This window comes from Eretmochelys imbricata, chromosome 2 (genome assembly GCF_965152235.1).
Source record: "Eretmochelys imbricata isolate rEreImb1 chromosome 2, rEreImb1.hap1, whole genome shotgun sequence".
Classification (NCBI taxonomy): Eukaryota; Metazoa; Chordata; order Testudines; family Cheloniidae; genus Eretmochelys; species Eretmochelys imbricata.
The window spans coordinates 189,684,974-189,700,599 of record NC_135573.1 but is presented as its reverse complement, the minus strand read 5'-3'; positions in this window follow the sequence as shown (position 1 = coordinate 189,700,599).

The window sequence follows — 15,626 nt, the reverse complement described above, 5'->3', positions numbered from 1 at the left end:
TCATCCAAATCACCAGCCATGTGACCAATACAGCTTAAATCAAAGAACCCTGACACCTGTTAAAGTGGGGCCTCCACTTTTACTTGTTTTACCTGCTGATACATTGGAAAGGGGAAGCCTTGTATTTGGACTTTGGAAAGGAAAACTTTAGGCTTCATTTTTGTTCTGTGAGCTGTTCTTGCTGCTGATAAGGGATACTCCACCCTCTGATACGTCACTGTTGACTTGTAGTTTTGCAACATTTATTCTGACTGCTGTGAGGCGGTTTTGACTAAATCCCCTTTTGGGATCATTTCAAACACAGCGTGCTCATTGAGCAATGATCTGTGATGGCATAACTGAATGAGTCAGGGCTGCAATTCTGAGTCCCTCTTGCTTGAAGGGTCCCTAAATGCACAATTTAGGAAATATCAGCTAGACATACCAGCACCCAGACGCTTGAATGGCTAAAAGATGTCACCTCCAGTCCCCTCATAGGTGAAAGCTGATATTCAAGAGGCTCAAAGGCTTGGCTCAAAGCAGCCCAAACATCCAGCTCCAGAAATCAAAAAAAATATTTTCAAAGCTACATGCTCAGGCCTGTGAACATACTGCAGTAAGCATGGCTTTGCTATGCAGACCACCGTCTGCTTTTCTCAGGAGCACGTGTGCTTCCAACTTGGTCTGGGGCAGTGGGAGTGGTGAAGAATTCAAATGCCTCTCTCTTTCAAGTGGCAGACCAGTATTTTCTGAGCATGCTCAGCCAGTCTCCCCACCCCTTCACTGAAATCAGAAACGAGCAGTCTGAAATTGTAGTTTTCCCCTATAGCATACACTTATTTTGGCCAGAAATGACTCTGAAGAGCAAAGGCTTTGCCAACCCCTCATGTGTCTTGTAGGCTGTGACGGGGTGCGCTCACCACTCTGGCGCCTCCTGCTGGCTGTCTTGGGAATTAGCTCTGCATGCCACTGTCACTCCTGCTCTAGGACCCACGTCTCTCCAAGGACCGTGATGTCCTCATCAGTGACACGGCCCTCCGGCCATGCTACACACTGTGCACTCCCCTTCCGGGGGATCTGCAGTCTGCTCTTCAGCCACTTCCCTTAGTGGCTAATGCAGCAAATTGTCTGGCCACTTCCTCACTGTTATGTAAAGCCTCCACTCAAATGCGATTGTTAGGTTCGTAACTTGTATCATTAAGTTCTGCAACCTTGCTGCAGACTTTGTAACTTCAGTTACTGTTAGCATAGCCTTTTAAGTTTTGTAACCCTTGCAAGCTCTGTAACCTTTTCAAGTTACCACTTGTATGAACTGCCAAGCTTTGTAATATCCTATCACGCAATCAGAGAGAGTGTGAACAAGGGAGTGTATGTGTGGAAGATAAAGGGGTGTGAACAAGAGAGTGTATGGGGGACTGGGCAGAGAGAAACTGCAAGGAGAAAAGAGCCCACAGGAGATAGGTGTGTCTGATATAATCTACCCTGAGAAGGCAATCATGGAGTGCTGTAAAGAAAAGATGCATGAAAGGAACAGGGACTGGGAATGCTTCTTGGTGACAGACACAGAAGAAAAACTCAGTGTACGTGACAGGAGCGCCCAGTTCCAAAATAAAAGGAAGCAGCCATGCACACAAGCTGCTGCTCCTTGACCTGCTTACCAGCCCGGATCCGTGACTGCAGGCGGACACACCAGATCTACCACACTTCAGCTTCTTGGTTTCTCATGCTGTCTCCGGTAACTCTCCACCTGTGTAAGTGTGTGGGTACATGGGGGTATGAATGCAGTGAATGTGAATATGAATGCGGTGTATAAATAAGCTCCTTCCCTTTTCTGTCTGACCTAACAGCGGCATTGTAATAAACCTAATACAAGTGTGACCCTCGGATGGTTTTTTTAGGGGAACAGAAGTAACATGAGTGGTGGAGAATGCGGGCAACCACTGATAGGGTACACTAATGAAAAGGGGCAACATGGAGTAGAGAGTGCGTGAGGCGCCTGCTCCCCCTTCTGGGTACATTAGAGGAAAGGGGTGACATAGAGTAGAGAGCGCATACAGGTAGCCTAGGAATCCCAGTATGCCTGCTCCCCCTTCCTAATTTTGGGCACGATGCCGCTGTTTAGAAAGGGAAAGAGCCCCCCCCCCCCCCCCCCCCCCGAATCCACAACGGAGGGGAAGGTGGCAAAATTTCTCCTCCTCCTCCTCTGGGCAGACTCCAAGGATCCCAGGGGCAGTTTCATCAGGGGACACCATGGTAGACGTAGAAGGTATGTACCAGAAATATTGTGAGCTTTACTATCCAAACTCAAAGACTAAGGATTGGGCAGCAGCATGGCTGTTGTGGCAAACTTGTTGTGCTTGGCAAACTGCTAAAACTGATTATAATTCTGAGACTATGCAAGTGAAGCAGGAGTTGGAGCAGTAAAGGTGGAAAGGGATATGTGGAAGGCACAAGCACAAGCGGCAGGGGCAAGTTGTCAGCAGCTAGCAATCTCCACCGTCAAGGCTACGGAGAGAGCTGAACAGGCCAAGGAAGAGAGGGAACAATCTAAGGAGTTGGAGGTCCAGGTGGAGTGTTTGCAGGGATTGGTGTTAGAGGAGGGGATGCATCCGGGCGGGAGAGCAGCAGGACCCCTGAGATTGGGAACAAAGGCACCGCTCCGATGTGACCCTGGAGACTGGGATGGGGACATACGGTATGATCCTGACCCAGGATGGCTGCCAGATGGGCCGGGAGCTCAGCCAGCCCCGGTGGCAGCTGTGCAAAGGTTAACTTTCCAGCACGGCCCCCCCAGCCCAGTAATGGGGATAACCATGCAGGAAATAGCCTTGACCCCTGCGGAGATAACTTCTCTGGCTCAGGGGTTAGGGCCAGCCAAGGCGAGCACATTTTCAGAATGGGCATACCAGTTTCTGATGGCAATAGAGGATCAGGGGTTAAACCCAGAGGAGGTTAGGAAGCTATTGAGGGCGGCATCCACTGTACCGGGATGTGATATGGGAATTGCACTGCGAACGCAGGCAGCCAGATGGTGGCAGTCCCCATTCACCTTGGTTCATAATTTGGCTCAAGGGGAGGCACTGCAGAAGGTTAGCCGCCAATATGCAGCAGGCTCCCCTGCTCTGAGGGAGGCCCCTCATGTTTTTGTGGAAAGAATAGTATTAGCAGGATTGTTAACTCAGCGGTATCTGGCCCACGCCCAGGGGGGAGCGATCCCCAGGACCCTGTCCGAGATTGTGATCCCAACGGCCAAATTAAGGCTTATTGCAGCAATGTTGCCCAAAGATGTTCAGATGGCTATGGGAGTGTGGAGGCAGGGAGAGCCCCCTAGACATATCACACCTTAGGGAAGCGGCGCGCCAGGCCACTAGAATGGTTGGTCAGCCTAGAACTGGGGCTCCTGCTCCTGTCACTGTGGCTGCAGCCCCAGCACCTCAATACAGGTGCCCCCGATCAGACACCAATTGGCTCCGCATACAGTTGTGGATGGCCTTGAAGGACCGGGGGAACCCATGGGCCAATGGGACAGGAAGTCCATGGAGTCCCTAGCACTCCGCTGTATTCAGCTGGGGTTGAAGCTCCCAGAGCCGGGGGGTGATACTGGGACCAGAAAAGCAACCTCAGATTAGGGGGGCCCTGACTCCCCGAGTCCAGTGAGAGAGGGAAGCACCCACGAATGGGCCTGGGTGGGACCTCTCCAGGTGGATTCGGGAGGAAGGTTGTGGGTGCGCCTTCGGGTGGGTGGGCGGGTGGGGGGGAACAAGACATCTGAACTAGATTTTGTGGTGCCCTGAGACATCTGAACTAGATTTTGTGGTGCTGGTGGACACCGGCGCGGCTGTCTCACTGCTTCCCTGCCTCATGCCGGGAGCGCCAATCCAGAGAACCATTGAGATCCAGGGATTTGATGGTACCTTGGCGCAGGGACAAGTGTTGGGACGACTGGTCACCTGGGTGGGGAATCTTACCTGAAGATGGCCCTGGATTTACAGCCCCATGACTACAGAACCAACTTTGGGCATAGATTGCTTGCGGGAGGGAGGAATAGTGGTTGATTGTGCTAACAAAGGTTTATGGAGGACCCCAAAGAAAGACTGGACCCCTGAAGTAAGACAGGAAGATACCGGATTGCTGACACGTAGTATGCTGGGGGTGGCAGTAGTGACTGGGGATAGCAGGGAGGAGTGGAGGAAGCGCTTTCCCCAGGCATGGGTGGCCCACAAGCTGGACTGTGGTAAATGGACTGGGGAACCAGTGAAAATAGAAGGACCAGCGGTCCCCCCACCGAAACAATGTCCTATCCCCACTGCGGCACGCTGGGCTGTAGTGGAGATAGTCAGGGAGCTGAAAGGACAGGGAATACTGAAAAGAATGACTTCCCCCTTTAACTCCCCAATATGGCCTGTGAGGAAAGCTGATGGTGTCTCATGGAGACTGACTGTCGACTATCGGAGAGTCAATGTGATGACCCCCCAGTGGGCGCCAATAGTCGCAGACATGACCCAGGTGTTACAAGACGTACCAAGGGAAGCTAAAAGATTTTCTGTACTGGACTTGTCTAACTGTTTCTTTGCTATCCCACTCGAGGAAGGATCACAGGATCGATTTGTGTTCCACATGGATGGGGTACAGTATTGCTTTACCTGTGTGCCCCAAGGATTTCATAGTGCTCCTGCTATTGCACATAAGGTAGTGACCCAAATGTTAGAGCATCTCCCTCCAGGGGATAAAGGGTGAGTGGTCTGAGATGTGGATGATATCCTGATAATGGGAATAGATGACGTGGATGCCCGAGGGAGGACTGAACGAGTACTGGAGTTGATTCAGCAGTATGGCATGAAGTCGTCTCTGGAAAAGGCACAATTAATACAACTACAGGTGGAGTAGCTGGGGGTTACCCTGTCAGAAACAGGAAGCTCTATTAGTGAACAACGATTGTCAGCATTGCAAAATCTACCAGCCCCCCAAGATTTGAGAGGCCTACAGGCCATATTAGGGGCTTTTAATTTTGTAAGAGCCCACATATGGGACTATGCGTGTATCACCAAACCCCTTTATAGCCTATTGAGGAAGGAGGCACAGTTCCGATGGGGCCCAGAACAGGAAGCAGCTTTCAGCGAGCTGAAGCAGCCTTTATTGCGAGCAGCAACACTGCGACCCATACAGGTTGGAGAGTCCATATATGTGAGGGCCGCCACCAGTCCTGAGGCGTTGGCTGTGGTGTTGTTACAAGCGGACCCATTGCAGAAAACAGTCCTGATAGTATTGAATTCACGCCTTTTAACACCAGTGGAGCAAAAGTTTGGTCCATGTGAAAGGGAATGTCTGGCAGTAATATGGGCACTGGAAGTAGGGGCGGTGGTGGTAGGAGATAATCAAGTTATTATTCAGAGCACCCACACCCCCTTAAAATATATATTGTCAGGAAAACCCGCCCAAGCAGGAATAAGTAATCCAAGGATGGCTCTGTGGACCCTGGCCTTAGTAAATCGAGGGATCCAATACCAAAAATACCCCAGGTGCTGGGCAACTACACGGGGTCTTGCTTCAGACAAAAGGGGCAAAACATGAGTGCCCTGTACCAGAGACCCGTTCAGTGCTGGTGGGTTGGGTAACCTCAATAGAGCAAGCACGGAGCCTAACAGCACTGGCCAACATTTATTTTTCAGATGGGGCAGCTTGGGTACAAGAAGGGAAAAACCACATACAGAGCGCAGTAATAGATGTGGAAGATAAGTCAGTAGTGCGAGTTTGACCCCAAGGGTCGGCACAGGTGGCTGAATTAAAGGCATTGGTGGAATGTTTAATGCTTTAGGAGATGTGTCTGGGACACTTGGTGGTCTTTTCAGATTCTCAGTATGTGTTAGGAGGGTTGACTAAATGGATGCCACAATAGGCCAGCAGTGACTGGATAAGTCCTGACGGGAAGGACTGGGGGGGGTGCATCAGTGGGTCACCGCTAATCCTAACCAAGTGCAGACTCGTCAGTGGAAGCCCTTTTTATCAATAAAGTGGATGGTTTAGCAAGGATCCCTGTGGTGGCCGCAGTGACCACATGTGGGGCCCTGCATCAGCAGTTGAAGCAAGATGGACACCCAGAGGACCACCTGGTAGTACCAGCATGGTGGGATCGACAGGAAATTATATGTTGGTCCCATGCACTGGCCCACGAAGGCGTGGAAGGAACTCTGCAACAAGCTAGAGACATAGCCCGCTGGCCAGGACAGCAACAGGACATGACCAATTGGGTACAGAATTGTCTTACATTTGCTGCTTTTAACCCACGCTGACCAGGGGAATCCGAGGATCAGCTGCCTTTAGGTCATCAGCGAGAGCCTGGAGGTCAGTGGACTCACCTCCAAGTAGATTTTATTGCCCCAACATCCTCTTTGCCCTTGCCTCAGGGCCTCAGCCTGCAAACCCCAGCAGCCAGCCAGGAGCTGTCTCTCACTACAACAGTTCCTGCTAGCAGCACTGCTCTGTCCAGGGTGCTGGAAGTTCTCTCAGCCCTCCAGAGACACAATCCTTCCACCCTGGGCTCCCAACAAAGAAATGCCCTCCTCTGCCCTGCAGGTCCCTTTTTATATGGGCCTGCTTGGCCTTGATTGGCTTCTCCCTTCAGCCCTTCTCTGATTGGCTGCCTCCTGCGCAGCCTCCCTAGGGCTCTATTAATCCCTTAGAGCCCAGTGTGAGGCAGGCATCCCATCACATAAGCGTTTGATAGCCTAGTGTTTAAGAACCAGCACTTTTCTAATCCAAAGGTCTGCAGGAATGGCAGAGCTAGAATTTTCTGGGAGGGATTCTCCCCTCCGCTATGGATACTGTACACCACTATAGTGGCACACAGAGACCATAAAGACCCCTTAGCTGACCAGGAGAGAATTCCAGCACCACTGGCATGCTGGGGTCAGGGTGGTTAGTGGGAGGGGGCATGTTAGAGCAGGATTATAGCACACACTGCTTTGTCACAGGTAGCACCAGGAAGTCTGCTGTAGATTACAGTAGCTCACTGGGCCCCCAGACAATCCCAAATCCCAAGGTTGTAAAGGTGGCTTAAAGTCACCCTTGTTCCCCATATTCCTGGGTTATGCCTCTGTGGGCAGTACCTCCTGGAGGCATAGTGCATATCTCAGTCTCTATGGGGAATTGAAGGGACTTTCTCAGTATTATACTCAGAGATTTTATGGCCAGAAAGGACCATTGTGATTATCTAGTCTGACCTCCTGCACATTGCAGGCCACAGAACCTCACTTATTTCCTCCTGTAATAGACCCCTAAGCTGTGGCTGAGTTACTGAAGTCCTCAAAACATGATTTAAAGACTCTAGGATACCGACAATCCACCTTTTACTTTATTTTGAACCAGCAAGTGACCTGTGCACAATGCTGCAGAGGAAGCTGAAACCCCCCAGGGTCTCTGCCAATCTGACCTGGAGGGAAATTCCTTCCTGACCACACATATGGCAATCCGTTGGAGCCTGAGCATGTCAGCAAGACTCACCACTCAGACACCCGGGAAAGAATTCTTTGTAGTAACTCAGAGCCCTCCCCATCTAGTGTCCCATCACCGACCGTTGGGGTATTTGCTACTAGCAGTTGCAGATTGCCTAGAGTGCCATGTGGCCCATCTCATCATACCATCCAGTCCATAAACTTATCAAGCTCAGTCCTAAAACAAGTTAGGTTTTTTCCCCCACTGTTCCCATTGGCAGGCTGTTCCAGAATTTCACTCCTCTGATGGTTAGAAACCTTTATCTAATTTCAAACCTAAACTTGTTGATGGCCAGTTTATAGCCATTCGTTCTTGTGTCATCATTGGTGCTTAACTTAAATAACTCCTCTCCCTGCCTGGTATTTATCCCTCTGATGTATTTACAGAGAGCAATCATATCTCCCCTCAGCCTTCATTTGGTTAGGCTAAACAAGCCAAGCTCTAGGATACTTCTCCCATAAGGTTTTCCACACCTCCAGTTATCCTAGTATCCCTTCTCTGCACCTGTTCTAGTTTGAATTGATCTTTCTTAAACATGGGAGACCAGAATTGCACACAGTGTTCCAGATGAGGTCTCACCAGTGTAATGGCAATAACACTTCACTATCTCTACTGGAAATACCTCCCCTGATGCATTCTAGGATTGCATTAGCCTTTTTTCATAGCCACATCACATTGCGTCTCAGTCATCTTGTGATCTACCAATACACCCAAGTCTTTCTCCTCCACTGTCACTTCCAACAGATATGTACCCAGTTTATAGCAAAAAATCTTGTTTTTAGTCCCTAAGTCCATGACCTTGCACTTTTGAATTTCATCCCATTTCTATTACTCCAGTTTTCAAGGTTCTTCAGATCTTGTATGATATTCCGGTCCTCCTCCATATTGGCTCTACCTCCCAACATGGTGTCAACCACAAATGTTATTAGCACACGCCCACTTTTTGTGCCAAGGTCATTAATGAAAATGTTAAATAAGATTGGTCCCAAGACCGATCCCTGAGGAACTCGACTAGTAACCTCCCTCCAGCCTGACAGATCACCTTTCAGAATGGCTCATTGTAGTCTCCCCTTTAATCAGTTTCTTATCCACCTTTCAATTCTCAGATTAATCCCCATCTTCTCCAGTTTAACTAATAATTCCCCCGTGGAACTGTATCAAATGCCTCACTGACATCCAGGTAGATTAGATCTACTACATTTCCTTTGTCTAAAAAAATCAGTTATCTTCTCAAAGAAAGAGATAAGGTTGGTCTGGCATGGTCTACCTTTTCTAAAGCCATGTTGTACTGTATCTCAATTACTATTTACCTCTATGTGCTTAAGTGCTTTCTCTTTCAAAATGTGTTCCAAGATCATGCATCCAATTGAGTTCAAACTAACGGGCCTTTAGTTTGCTGGGCCACTTTTTTCCCCCCTTTCTTAAAAATAGGTACTATATTAACAATTCTCCAGTCATAGGGTCGGACCCCTGAGTTTACAGATTCATTAAAAATTATTGCTATTGGGCTTGCAATTTCATGTGCCAGTTTCTTTAATATTCTTGGATGGAGGTTATTCAGGTCCCCTGATTTGGTCCCATTAAGATGTTTGAGTTAGATTTCCACATTGGATATGGTAATTTCTGCTTCCATATCCTTTTTCCCATTAGTCACCCTGCCACTACCCCTAAATTCCTCATTATCCTCTTTAAGAACTGAGGCAAAGTATTTGTTTAGGTGTTGGGCCATACCTAGATTATCTTTAATCTCCACCCCCACCATCCTCAGGGTTTAGCAGTCCCATTTCTTCTTTTTTGTTCTATTTTTATTTATATTGTTATAGAAACTTTTACTATTGTTTTAATTCTCTTTGCAAGGTCCAACTCTGCTTGCTTGTTGGCAGTTCTCACTTTTTCCCTACATTTTTTGACTTCCAAGAGGTAGCTTTCCTTGCTGATCCATCCCACCTTCCATTCCTTGTTGGCTTTCTGCTTTCTCTTAATAAGGAGTTTGAGATGCTTGCTCATCAAGCTTGGTCTGCAACCCTTTCCTATAAATCTTTGACACTTGCTTGGGATACAGGCTTCAAATAGCTTCTGGGACTTTAACTTAGAGTAATTCGAAGCCTCCTCCACATTGAAATCCTTGAGTTTTTCAGCCCAGTCCACTTCCCGAACTAATTCCCTTAATTTTTTAAAGTTTTCCCTTTAGAAATCAAGGGCCTTAGATGTAGATCTATTTTTGTCTATCCTTCCATTTAGTTTAAACTGAATTAGCTCATGATTACCGGAACCAAGGCTGTCCTGTACAACCAGTTCTTCTGTGAGGTCCTTGGTGCTTACCAATACTAAATCTAAAATGGATCTCCTCTTGTTGATTCAGTGACTATTTGGTGAAGAAATATGTCAGCTATCACATCTAGGAATGTCTGGGCCCTATCAATATTAGTAGCACTTGTCCTCTAATATAGAGCTGGGAATTAAAGTTTCCCATAATCACACAATTCCCAGTAGTATTTATTTCATTAAAATATTAAAGAGGTCTCTATCCATATACAAAATTGGATCCTCGGGATCTGTAGCAGACCCTAAGCACTATCCCAGCACAGCGTCTCTTACCTTTCTTCCCCAAAGTGACTTTGACCCAAACCAATCCTGTGTTATCCATTCCCTCAGGTCTAATTTCTTTTCAGTGTAACTCACCATTTATAATACTACTCTGCCAGTGTTCCCTCTAATTTTTCCCACGCGTGTGTGGAATTAATTTTGTTATGTGCATCAATATGGGGGTGAGACATGACACATCACCTCCGTATTGGTGCACATAACAAAATTCATGTGGCGGGACTAGGGCCGAGGTGTTTGGCGCGTGGGAGGGGGCTCAGGACTGGGGCAGAGGGTTGAGGCGCAGGGGGTGAGGATTCCCACTGGGGACATGGGCTCTCCCCCAGCTGCAGCAGGTCCAGAGCTGAGGGAGAGCTTTGCATTGCTATATGGACACCTGAGTAGTTTCCGCTCAGCTTTGCCCAGATTTCTCTCCTGTTTAGGTACAGTCTTTCTACTGCCAGTATCACCTACATCAGGGGTTCTCTTGCTGAGACCCCCCTCAACATTCTATAAAAACTCCAGGGCCCAGCGGGGGTGAGGGGAGAACTTGGGGCTCTGGGCTGTGTGGGGACTCTTGGGCATAGGTGTAGTTTTACTTCTATTTGGGGGGGAGGGGGCAAGGTTCTGGCAGGGCTCAACCCAGCTCCACACAGCGGTGTCCAGAGCGCGAGTACCACCTCCACCCCTTGACTCACTCAGGAGGCCACCCAGCCCGTCTGGGCTGTGGGGGGATGCAACCAAAAAATATATCTCAAAGGGGGGACTCAGTTCAAAAAGTCTGAAAACCACTCAGGGTGCAGGCAGGAGATAGCTAGGGACCATGTGAAGTGAGGGGGAGTAGCGCAGGGTGCAGGTAGGGGGTAGCTAGGATCTGTGTATGGACTGGGGGGGAAATACCAGTGCAGTTCCTAGCTTCAGCAAGGTGGGAGGGTGCTGGGGCTCCCAGCTTCAGCCCTGCACTGCTCCCAGCTTTGGGGGTTGTCACCTTCAGCCCCAGACTGCACCTGGTTGGGGATAGGGGCTCCAGCTTCAGGCCTGCACGGCTCCCAGCTTGGGGGCGGAGGAGGGTTCCACCTTCATCCCCATGCCAGACATGCCAAAGCCCTCCTTGTAACACTACTGCCTGAGCCAGCTGTTGACCATCATAATCTTGTGTCACCTTCGCTCTCCTCCTCTAAGGACAGATAGAATCCCACTGAAGATCACCTGAGCCTCCATTTCTTCAAGCAGCTTCCCCAGCCTGGCATAAGTCAGGTCTACACTGGCAAAGTTAAAGCGCTTCAGTGGCTCATGTAGTTGCGGCAGAGCGCTGGGAGAGAGCTCTCCCGACGCTCTAAAAAACCCCACCTCAACAAGGGGCGTGGCTACCAGCTCTTGGAGTGCAGCTCCCAGTGCTGGGGCACTGTCTACACTGGCGCTTTACAGCGCTGAAACTTGCTGCGCTCAGGGGGGTGTTTTTGTACCCCCCTGAACGAGAAAGTTGCAGTGCCGTAAAGTGCCAGTGTAGACAAGCCCTTAGTCTCCTTTGATGCTTCCCAGCGAGAATCTAGCTGTATCACTTGTTCCCACATGAAGGACACTCAGTGGATTCTTTCCTGCTCCCATTAGGATCCTCTTCAGCCTCACGTCTATGTCCTGTATCTGAGCTCCCAGCAGATAGTACACCCTTCTGTTCTCTGGATCAGCTCTGGTGACAGGCCCGTCTGTTCTTCAAAGCAGAGAGTCCCCAGTCATGTAGACCTGCTTCTTCCTGGTGTTGGTATGATTCTCTGAGTCACAGACAATGTGTGTGTGTGTGTATATATATATTTTTTTTACTCTGTTTACATAGTGTACATATAGAATAAGTTGGAAGGAGGCAGGGACTTGAAGGGGTAACAGCTCCCCTTCTCCAAGGTTTGAAGCTTTGGTTAGATTGAAGCTAAACCATCTAGTCACCCACCATGTGCACAGACCAGGCCAGAATCTGCAACAATACCCAGCAAAACTGGCCTGTACACATGAAAAGTGTGTGTGTGAAGATGTGCAATAAGAACACAATTCATACTTTGCCCCCATCAAAAAGTATCCTGCAGGTTCCCCCATTCATGGCTCAGAAGGTGGGAGGAGGATAGGAGAGTAAAAAGCCAAGGAGATAGCTGTCCTCTGCAGAATCATCCCAAAAAATGCCTGTGAGAAGTTACTGTGCAAGGATATGGGTTTCTTGGCGGATGATTCTGCAGGCAGCATGTCCTAAAGATGCCTAAAATATGCATCCCTGGGTTACTTTGAAGCGACAAGCAGACAGAGCTAACAATCATCTCTCTGAATGTACACAAGCAGAAATTATTAGACTCAAGCTTTTAAAAAAATGCAAATAGTGATTTCCTTTGCAATTTGCATAGAAGATCCTACTCCTCAAAAATCTTTCTTAATTGAGAATGTCTGTGAGGTTGAGGGGAATGAATTTTTTTGCAGATATTTTAGAAAATATATTTCTTGTTTGTACTAACTGCAAAATGTTGATATTTCATTGTATGTGTTTGCTTCCTCACCCACATTTCCTTCTCACATGAGATAGATGCACTTGTGGTTTGGCCTTGCAGACAGTCTGTTTCAGGGAAGGATCTTGATACTAGAGCTCCTCTTTTGCTTCCCTCACAAAATTTACCCTCTAAATCTCCACCAAATGAAGATTACTTGATCCAGAGAACAGATCAATTAAATCACATTACACACAAATTATCCTTTGACTTTAAATGTCCAAAGCAAAGTATCAAGATAAATAGTGAGTGGAAATTCTTTGCTACTTTCATCAGATAAACTGAATAATATCTTAACCCTTATAAAGTATTCGCTGCTTGATAGTGACCAGTAAAATGTGTTTATGAAATTATTATTTCTTTCCATCATAGTAGCAGCTACGGAGATTGAGGTCCCATTGTTCTAGGCCAGTGGTGGGCAACATGCAGCCCACAGACCGTACTTGGTCCGTAAGGGTAATCCGCTGGTGGACCATGAGACAGTTTGTTAACATTGACCATCCACAGGCACAGACGCCTGCAGCTCCCAGTGGCCATGTACATGTGGGATTGCTAGTTTGTGCAGAAGGTATTTATAAACACTTTCGTATTCACCTTTTCCTGTTTACTAATCTATCTATTTTGCCTCTGCACTTATTCTGTAGCTATTGAGAATCTATAAAACAAATATAGATCACAAATGCCCATCAGTCTCCACCACCAAGGGAAAAGAGCATTTGGACACATCGGTACCAAGGGAAGAATAGGACATGTTAGAACAGATACCAAACCAACAGAAACTGAAAGACCAAGTCCTGCTTCCTTAGTCAAAGATAAAATCCATCTATATTAAATAAACTGTTGTCTTAACTGTAGTTTACTAACTATAGTCAGTAAGAGAGGCACACTTTGAGATCTACTAGTCTCTAAATAATCTAGAAAGTGATGCTATATCAACTTGGATTGTTAGGCCAACTGAGGTGGAGAAGGGAGAAGAGGTCCTCCCTGGAAAGTGGTATGCTTTGGAAGTTGTAAAGATGAGAGGGAATCTTCAGCATAAGAATAGCCTAAACTTCAAAGATGCTAAGCACCTGCAGCTCCTATTCATTTCAGGGGATTATACCTCTGTAAATTAAATACAATTCATCTGATTCTGATCTATTTATATTTCATATATTTTAAAATAGTTTGATTCTCCATATCTGTTGCTTTATAAATATTAAACGTAATTATAGAATTATATGTTAATTACATTGGAATTATAGTAGAGACTTAAATTAGACAACATATTGCATTGCTCCTCTCTCATTCCTTACTATTTTTAACAAAAGATCTTTGCATGAAAACAGATGTTTACAAAAAGAAATAGAAATTCTCTGTATATAACGTGCTGATTGTCTGCTATAGGACATCACACGAAAGATTTAGAAGTTTGGATGAGGAAGGACAGACTTCAACAGCAGTCTAGATAGTAAATTACAGTCCTGATTTCCCGTCCCCTCCCTCCTGACCCAGCACAAAGGGGAGCCTCCATTCATACATTTTCCCGCTTTGGAACAGATGGGAGGCTCAATCACTTCAACAGGACCATTCAGAGCTTGTGCAGAGGTAGAGGGAATCTGCCAGGTTAAGAAGGACAAAGCCCACTTCCCCAGTAGCACGGTATAGATTTATGTGAGAAAATCCTCATGGAGATCTCCTTCCTTTAAGTCCCCTCCCTCTCCCCTTCCACCTCCCACCCCCTCTGCCGCAGGTGCTGATGATCTGTGTCAAAAATAACCAATTAATAATGATATCTATGGATGAAATGAGCTAGGTCTCAAAGTTCTGGATCAACCTTTAAGAAACAAAGAACCTGTTTTCAAGATTGTGTTAGTGATGTAGAGCAAGAAAATGCAAACGTTTTACAAATTAGTGATCCCTACATCAGGCCACAGCAGCACATCACCACCTGGGTCCACAGCTTCCGAGGATGGTCTCTCCATCATCTTCCACCCCTCCAGCATGACTGCCACCTTCTTTGCCTCCATCTCAAGCATCTTCACCTTTGCCTGTACTGGCTTCAATCTGCCTCCAACTGGAGCAACATCTGTCATAGGCTTGCAAGGGATATCTTCCTCCAGCTCCCTCTATCCTCTCTATCTGATGTCTTCCCACATGGTGAGACCAATCACCATCAGGATGTACCAGGGATGGCTCCTCCCTGGGAAGGTCGCTATCTGGGCCTGTCCCATCCCAAGCTGTAGAAGGGCTTGCCTCTTTCACCTGATTCGAGCCCCACTTATGAGAAGGCTCTGCACCAATATCAGAAGGGTCATGCTGCAGATGCAGGGGTGCTTGGACCTACTGGTCTATGATCACTCACGAGCAATGCAAGAGAGCATTGCAGATATAAATTTTAAGCTGGATAGCCAGACTGCAGCGGTTAAGCACTCAGCTGACGTACTTCAACTTCTGGATGACCATTAGTGTTACCAGGTTGCTAGCATTCTCCCCAGGGGGCAACCCACACCAGCAGAATTTCCACATCCTCTACCTAGCTCTGCCAGAGACTAGTCCCTGACACTGCCCCCTCCTTCCAGCCCCAGCCCCCCATGGAACCTGGCCAGCTGGATCTTTGCCCTGCCATCACCCCCCACCCTGTCCCTTCTCCTGATACCCTTGGGTCTGATGGCCCTAACTCTCTTGCTCCTAACCCCCTTGTCAGTGAGTCTCCATCTCATTTACCACTGTCTGTCACCCCTCCTCACCAGAGAGGAGCTGCATCTCCCTCGACTTCCCCCCAGCGAGATGTCCCATCAACCCCGCTGGACCTTCCCATTGCCGTTGGTCTGTCTGTAGGCCCTTGGGTACAGGTATCGCACATTGGCTTCCCTGTGGCCCCCATGTGGCACTTATGCAAGGCTATGGGGCCCTGCACCTATTGGTGCCCTGCATTCTGCCCCCTGTGCTGGGGGAGGATGTCAAGCATGGTCTGAGCACACCTACTGAATCAGGCCCCGCAGACAACATGGACATGTGGACACCGATCCCTAGGTGCTTTATGTATTGCTCTGGGGCTTGAGGTGG